This window comes from Plectropomus leopardus, chromosome 1 (assembly GCF_008729295.1).
Source record: "Plectropomus leopardus isolate mb chromosome 1, YSFRI_Pleo_2.0, whole genome shotgun sequence".
Classification (NCBI taxonomy): Eukaryota; Metazoa; Chordata; class Actinopteri; order Perciformes; family Serranidae; genus Plectropomus; species Plectropomus leopardus.
The window spans coordinates 23,001,186-23,009,233 of NC_056463.1; positions in this window are offsets into that span (position 1 = coordinate 23,001,186).

The window sequence follows — 8,048 nt, forward strand, 5'->3', positions numbered from 1 at the left end:
AGTGATCAGAGATGATTACAAATGCAATCTACTCCTGAGGAGAATTCCCAATGAAGCAGTCAGAGCTCATCTCAGACTGTGCCCTTTGCCTCAATCCATAAGTGCTGCTGGCTGCCACCTGCAACCTTGAGACTCCCCCTCCTCCCCCCGGTCTCCCCTCCACTCTTCTCCATGTCTGCCAATAATAAGGAGCCAGATGAAGTGGCAGTGAGAGGAAATGTTTACCATGAAATTGGTTGTGTCATCTTTAGAATCTGTGATGCAAGCCGCAGAGAGGGATATCAATGCAATCCATCACACCATTGATCCTCGTAGGATAAAGGATTCAAACTCAAAGCCTAAAGGTTATTTAGACAAGAAAAGTCTGTCAGTCTGCAGCAAGTTGCTGTTTTTAGACAATGGTGCAGTAGAATAGAGTAACCCCAAGCCTAAATATACTTAAGTTTGAACTTAACAAGACAAAAACTGCAGGTATTTTTATTCAGCTTCAGTGTGTTCATGGGTGCCCCAGACAAAAGACCTGTGGGCACCGACATGCAAAAGGCCCAACCCCCCTCTTCTAGACAGGAGCAAGATACACAGACACTTTAGTGGTTTTGTTTGTTGTTGTTTTTGTCTAGTTTTGTTTCTTTTTCGGACGTTTTGTGTCTGTAGTCTTTTCGTCGCAGTGCGTCTTTTTTGGGTTTTTTAGTGTCTCTTCGTAGTCAGTTTGTGCCTCTTTGAGGCAACATTGTGGGGTTTTTTAGTCAATTTGTGTTTGTAATCAGTCATTTTTGGTCTCTTTGTAGTCAATGTTGTATTTTTTAGATCATTTTGTGTTTTCATTTTGGTAATTATTTAGTCCTTGTAATCTTTTTTGGTCTCTTTGAGGCTGTTGGGTTTTTTTAGACAATGTTGAGTCTCTTTTGTTGGTTTTGTCTCTTTGCAGTTCCTTTGCATGTCTTTGTGGTATTTTTGTGTCTTTCCTGGTCAGTACCTCTTAATTTGAATGACGTTTTGCTTGTGAAGGCTAATGGAGCCCCTTGCACTTTAGGCCCTTGAATCTGTGTCCAGTAATGCATCCATGAGTATATATATTTTTGTAGGACAAATCTCTCTATCTTCCTCTGTGCATACTTTAAATACAGGAACAGGCTGTTTCATATCTGGTGAAGTACATGGCTAAATTAAGACACACAGCAAACTCTGTTGGTATTGGTGGCAAAGAAAACATTTGTTTCCACCCCCCACTGCCAGTAGAGATGCTTGTGGAAGTCTTGGCAACTCGTGTGTGGATTGAAAATTCACTCAGTGTGTTTTAATTAAGTTCAGACATTGATCAGTGAAACAGAATAAACATTTACTCTTTATATGAAAAATAGTTGTGTATATGGTATTGGAAAAAGTTATACCATAAGTTCTTCTGTGGAAAGTATAACCTGACATGTCATTTACACTTAGACATGAATCTGTATTGGTCCACGTCAGAGTGGGAGCATAAATCAAGCCTATATTTGGGATGGTAGGATAATGATATACAGTAACAGCTAAAATAATATGATCATATGTCTCAGTGTGAGTGGGCCATATCTTTACCTGCCTTGCCACTCAGTGCCCATGCTCTGCCATCATCCCTGAATGCTAGCTCACGAGGGGGCTCGTTAGCCTACTATTACAGATGTGACAAGCACACCATAATAGCCCAATTATCCCAAAATGCCAAATTTTACTCCAAAGGAGAAGGAGTGAGTAGTGATTAATGGTGAACACTTAAGGGGAAGAGTTAGACAACGCTGTTGGATAGGAGGAAATATGTATCAGGCTGCCACCACTACAGATGCTTCCTCCCTCCTGACAACTGCAATTCATTTGAGATGCTATTAACATGCATAATTATGCTAATCAAGCAGTAATTAAGTGCCAATTCATCAGAGACCATTTTTTGTCTGTAATTTCATCAAGCATGGCTGTTGGGGTTTGTTTTTTCTTGCATATTTCTTTATACAATATTGCCCAAATGAGGCACTCTCATTTCATCTAACAGCCCCTTTGCTGTATGTTTTTGAAGTTTGTAAACAGGATGTGTTGGAGATGGGATGTAATGTATCCCATCTCTAACATTTCATTTATACAAGAGGTTCATAAAACCACAGCACATGGCGAATTCATGAATAAATGCAATGAAGGTCTTCCTGAACCTGAATGACAAAATACCCAATTATCAGTGCTTTCCAAAACAACCCGTATGATCATTCAGAAAACAGTTTATATGAATGTTTGCTGATGTGCCACCCCTTAGGTTCAAGGAAAAGTTTGACATGTTGGGAAATAGGCTTATTTGCTTTCTGGCTGAGAGTTAGATGAAAAGATTGATACCACACTCTTGTTTGTTTGTTTAATATGAAGCTTTTTTATAGTAAGCAGCCAGTGAACTTAGCAAAAAGACTGAAAGTGGGCGAAACAGCTAGCCTGGCTCTGCCGGTGCCTTAAATGCTTGCTAGTTAGCAAGTCAGGCTTGACCTGTCAATTTGTGCTTTTCAATCTTTAAAACCCCATCTGGCTTTCCTAAGGGAGTGCATTTGCTCAGTTGTCGTGGTGATGGTTTAGTTGTACTGTAGTACTTGACATCTGATATATGTGCAACACTTTCACCAAACTGCTCTGCTCCAGTATCAGCAGCGTCATCCAAAACATCAATGACATCTGCTCAGACACTTCCTATTTTAAGGCAGCAGAAGATGATTGTGCCATTGACCAACAATAACCTGGTCTAAAGTCAATAACGCGGTAGTTTCCTGCTGTTTGAAAGGCACATTATTCAGGTAGTTAGATTTGCAGGTGGTGAAAATTATGCATTATTAATGAGAGAAATATCACTTGCATTCTCTAAAATGTGAACATAGCAGAGTGCAGAGCAGAGGTGCTGAGCTACTGGCCACTACTGAAAAATGCAAAGGGCCCCAACTGACTCCAGTGCCCCATTTGCTTCAAGCCTGAAGGAATGGCACCGGGCTATGAAGCCACTTTGACAGAGTGGCCAAAACATTTAATTTCAATTTCCGGGTCTGTTACGTGATGCCATTTTGCCCAAAAAGACTTTTTCTCATAGACTTACATTTTAAAAGTAATGTATGTAAATCACCAGGTAATTGATTATTTTTAGGTACATCTACTTTGGAGTGTGAACACTTAAATGGCCTTTACTTAAATCAGTATGTGTGAAAAAACATAAACTCATTTATAGAGTTATTTTTCCAAACATTATTTATGTGAGTGAGCCTTATACCGAGCTTTTGGGAGCGGGGTTTAAGGATACGCTTGTGCACTTGCTCTATTGACCCTATGATGCAGAAGATCCAAGTAATTTAATACCTGGAAGTCAAGCTTTTTTTGCTTTTATGCGCACTGAGTGCATAAACTTACATAGGAACACGTCTATGATTTTCATTTGATGCATTTAGTCATTGCTCACATTGAATAAGACCGCGTAGTCACTGACATCTCATGTGGCTTTTCCAGCTCAATTGCTTGTGGCCAGCTTCAGATTTATCTGTGTCATCCGTTCACTCTAAATACCCTTCATTGTGATATTTCAATTGCAGTGTTACAATGTTATGAAAAAAGTACATACGTTTTGACTAACGGAAGCTTCTGCCATCTGTTCTGAATTGATTTTTTTGGAAACAATGGAAGTACATTACTTCTGGTCGGTGTGGTAAACCTGCAATGAAACAGGTATTGCAACTAATGGTTGAAAACGCAGGATATACAGCACAGTATGTATAAATACATACACCATGTCGCAGTTTTACTTAGCAACACTTCAAGGGTGTTTTTACTTTCATCACCTGTCCTCTGCTCACATGAACCTACTCGTTGAGTCTCTCTTCGTGTCCCTGTATTGGGCTTCGAAAAATAAGAATACACCAACCCACATAAAGATGTGCAGTTTGCATCCTCTAAAAGCTGTCTGAAACAAAGTATCTATTGGTTGGTACACATCTGTGAGTTTAATTCCCAAATATTTGTATCATTCACAGCGAAAACTGTCATTCTCCGTTATTTTCCATATCTCTGCCCCTGCTTCACTACACAATGCCACCATGTCCTCTTAAACTGTGTGGCACATATGAAATGTTATCCACAATGGCATTTCTCTGTCCAGTTTCACCCAGAGAGTCAGACAGGTGTTCTCATTGGACATGAAAGCCTCTGGTGATGCATGTCAGTCTTGATCACCCATGATGATGGCCTGAGGTAAGGAAACTGCTTCCATTCCTCTGACATGGGAACTCTTTTGAGTTTCAGCACTTTTGTGATAGTTTTGGCAGCCAGAGCAACCGTTCAGATATTGAGGTGGACAGTTGCAACTCCCTTTTTGTCAGTCGTATATGTTTCAATTTCAAGATCCTTTTCCTCGACTATTACAGAACTTGTCATTTTACTTCCTGTCTACCTGTGTGTGTCTCAGACTATTTGCAAATATCCCCGTTCTCTATTCCTATGCCAACAATGTGTCACTTGACCTAAAGGTTGATCTTTGTATAGAAGTCTGGGGTCCTGTTCATCCCAGTGTGTGATGTATATAATGGGTGGAAAACCACCACACTAACATAACTGAGAGCAGTAATATTTGATTAAATGTGATAAGCCAAAAAGAATCCACCTTCTGTTATATTCATTAAGAGTGACGAAGCTTGATAATGTCATATATACATGTATGCGAGCTAAAATGATTTGTCTATTAATCGATGAGCCAATAAACAGAAAATTAATCGTCAACTATATTGCTAATCGATTAATCTTTCTGTCATTTTTCAAGCAAAAATGTCAAAAAATGCCTGGTTCTAGCTAATTAAATATGAACAATTAAAAGAAACAATTTGAAGAAGTTAGTTTGGGCTTTGGGAATTTTTCACTTTTTTATTATTCTTTTTTTTTTTTTTTTTTTACATTTTATAGACAAAACAATTGGTTAATTGTGAGAATATTCAGCAGATTAATTAATAACAAAAATAATTGTTTGTTGCTGCCCTAACATGAACATCATAACTGTAACACCTATCTGTTGTGGATTTTGTTTTACGTTATATTTGATAAGAGAGACTTTAACAAATGCCCAGATGTGGACTAAATGACCAAAGTGGTGACACAATGCTCAATCTTTGGTGGGTTGAAGGACTCCTTAAATGTCTCTATAATTGTGTTATCTCTTAATGACTGATGTCTGCTCTCGCTTTTAATGAACTGGCCACATTTTTTGAGGCAATGAAAAAGCCTGTCCAGTAACTAAGCAAGAGAGGGAGCATGTTGCCCTGGCTACCAATAAATAGGCCTCTTGGCGCCAAGTGGGCTGATCATAACCAAACTCTTCTACATTAGTTCCCCAAATCACGCCCCATCACTCTTATTTTGGCCTGCCACTGTCAGGGTTTCTAAGTGGTGAGTTCAGATCGTCGGCCAATAATTGAAGGAGATTTATAGCCCCTGAATTCCAGAGTAAATGGTATAAAATAACGTCTAAACCAGATAAGGCTTTTACATGGGATGCAGTCAGCATGGAGAGCAAACAGAGAGAAACAGCCTGGCTGATGGTGGCTGGCTGTACAGGAGGAGATGGGCTCTGAGGTTTGATGGGGCAGAAGAAGGCTCATGCAGACGGCTGGCTGCTCCTTTTGACGGCGTGTCAGGGTTGGCTCGCAAGCTGCTCTGCCGCATCTGGATGATGCAGTCATCATTGTGGCAGGCCTGTCAGAACAAACTGGTGCGCTGGAGACGGATACAGCTTTAGTGGCAGGATGGGGAGTACGCAACACATGCACCACCCTAACATCGAATATGTTCCCCAAACTGGCAAGCTGGTGGCAAGTTAATGACAGGAACGACCAGTGACATCATATAAAAACATGATTACGCTCCACTAAAGACATCTGAGTGAGTCCATAGATCAAACAGACAGGGTGATGACTCAAAGCACTAACACACTGGCTTCTGGCATTACTTTAAACAGGAGCCTTGGTAACAGAATAAAAGTCTGCCTCTATAATTTTAATGGAAAATTTCACCACAAATAGAAGATACAGAATAAATAAACATTACTCTCTCTCACACATACACAGAGAAAAGATGAGACAGAAGAGAGAGGGCTCAGGCATTGCCAAGAGGGGAGTTTCTGTTGCATCACCAATGCAGTGTTTTTATTTGTGATGTATTCAAATGAATTGGCAGTCTCAGTGGGAGAATAATGTGTAATCATTAGCAAAGGGTTTGCAAATTATTTATGCTACGTAAACCATGATAATTTACTTCCACTTCTTTTTCTTATACTGCCATTAACAAGTAACTTGGAAACCAATAAATGTCACAATCGCTTTCACTTAATTAAAACAATAGGTATCATATTACAAGGTAAGATGTCAGTCATACCACAGTCTCCTGCACATAGCAATTTACTGCTAAAGTGTTATGAGAGACGGTGACACAAATAATAGCTATTAAACTGTCAGCAGTGGAGGCTGGATTACATTACTGAAATTAGCTAAGATGCAATATTATAAACAATGCCATCTTCTCTTAACATATGCGTACATACACATCGATAAACCCACATGAATACACACACAGCAGAATGGAGAACACAATTTAGATAGCAAGGTACATTTACAGCCATGTTTTATCTTTTTGAAATGCTTTAACCCTTTGAAACCTGAGCAAATTGGTTTGATTATCTTTAAAAAAAAAAACATGGGGAAATGGCAACAGGCAACTTAACAAGACATAAAAATCAGCAAAGAATTAGTAAACACATCATAAGAAAATTTCCTGAAAATAAGCAGAAAAAACAAACAAACAAGAAAATTACCTTAAAAAGTGCTGAAATTATATATATATATATATATATATATATATATATATATATATATATATATATATATATATATGTTTAATTGTTTCTTCCTGTAATATGAAATTAAATATAAAATTATTCTAATTATAAATACAGTTTTCTGGACATTTTCCCCTATTTTTTGAATAGTTTTCTAATAATCCTGCCTTCTATTTTAAAAGGTATATTTTGGCAATATTTTGCTAGCTTTTACTACTGTCTTGCAATTTGTTTGACATTTCTTGCCAAGTTGATCATTGCCTTTTCCCCCAAGTTTTTGAAAGATATCAAAACAATTTGCTCACTCAGGTTTCATAAAGGGTCTGAACACAGCACACGAAAACTTTCAAAGGGTTAATGCATGCTTGTTTGTATTTTTGAGATTGATCATTTTATTTTGCCTAATTAAAGGAATAGTTCACCCATAAATTGACCATTTTTTTAAATCAATTAGTCAAAAACTTCGTTTTTCTCAAATGCCTCCATGGAAAACAGCGAAAATATTGATTTATTTATTGATTGGGGGCCAAGTATAAGAACAGCAAAACTACATCAAAACTTCCATTTACAAACTCTCACACAACTCGAGCAGTATAATCCAGTCATTTATTCAGCATGTGTTTTTGCTTAAAAACAAAACAAAAAAAACCCTTTGTATTGGAGTCTGGCTTTTAGGAGAGCAGAGATAAGTTTCAGTGAGACTGTAGCGAAAATACATCAGCAATGAGCAATACCTGGATTATGCTGCACGAGTTCTGCAAGAGTTTGTAAGCAGATGTTTTAATGCAATTTTTGCTGTTGTTAACTTTGGTCCCTAATCACATACATCAGTATGTTTGCAGGTTTCCATGGAGGCATGCCACAAACTCAAAGATTTCTGTATGAAAACACTATAACATGGCATGACTGATATACAAATGGTCATTTTGCGGGTGACGTTTCCCTTGAAGAGTCCAGAATTGCTTTTAATATTTAGTTGCTAATCCTGGACTGTCCATCATCCACCTGGCCAATGCACAAATGACACAGAGCTCTCATTTGTACCACAGTGAACTGAGCCCAGTATTCTTCTTGTCATGTCCTTTGTGCTGGCATGACACCATGTTCCAGTTTGTCCAGCTCATAGAGTAATTACAAATGTAGTTATGCACTCTCACTACACATAAAGGAAAAAAACACTAAG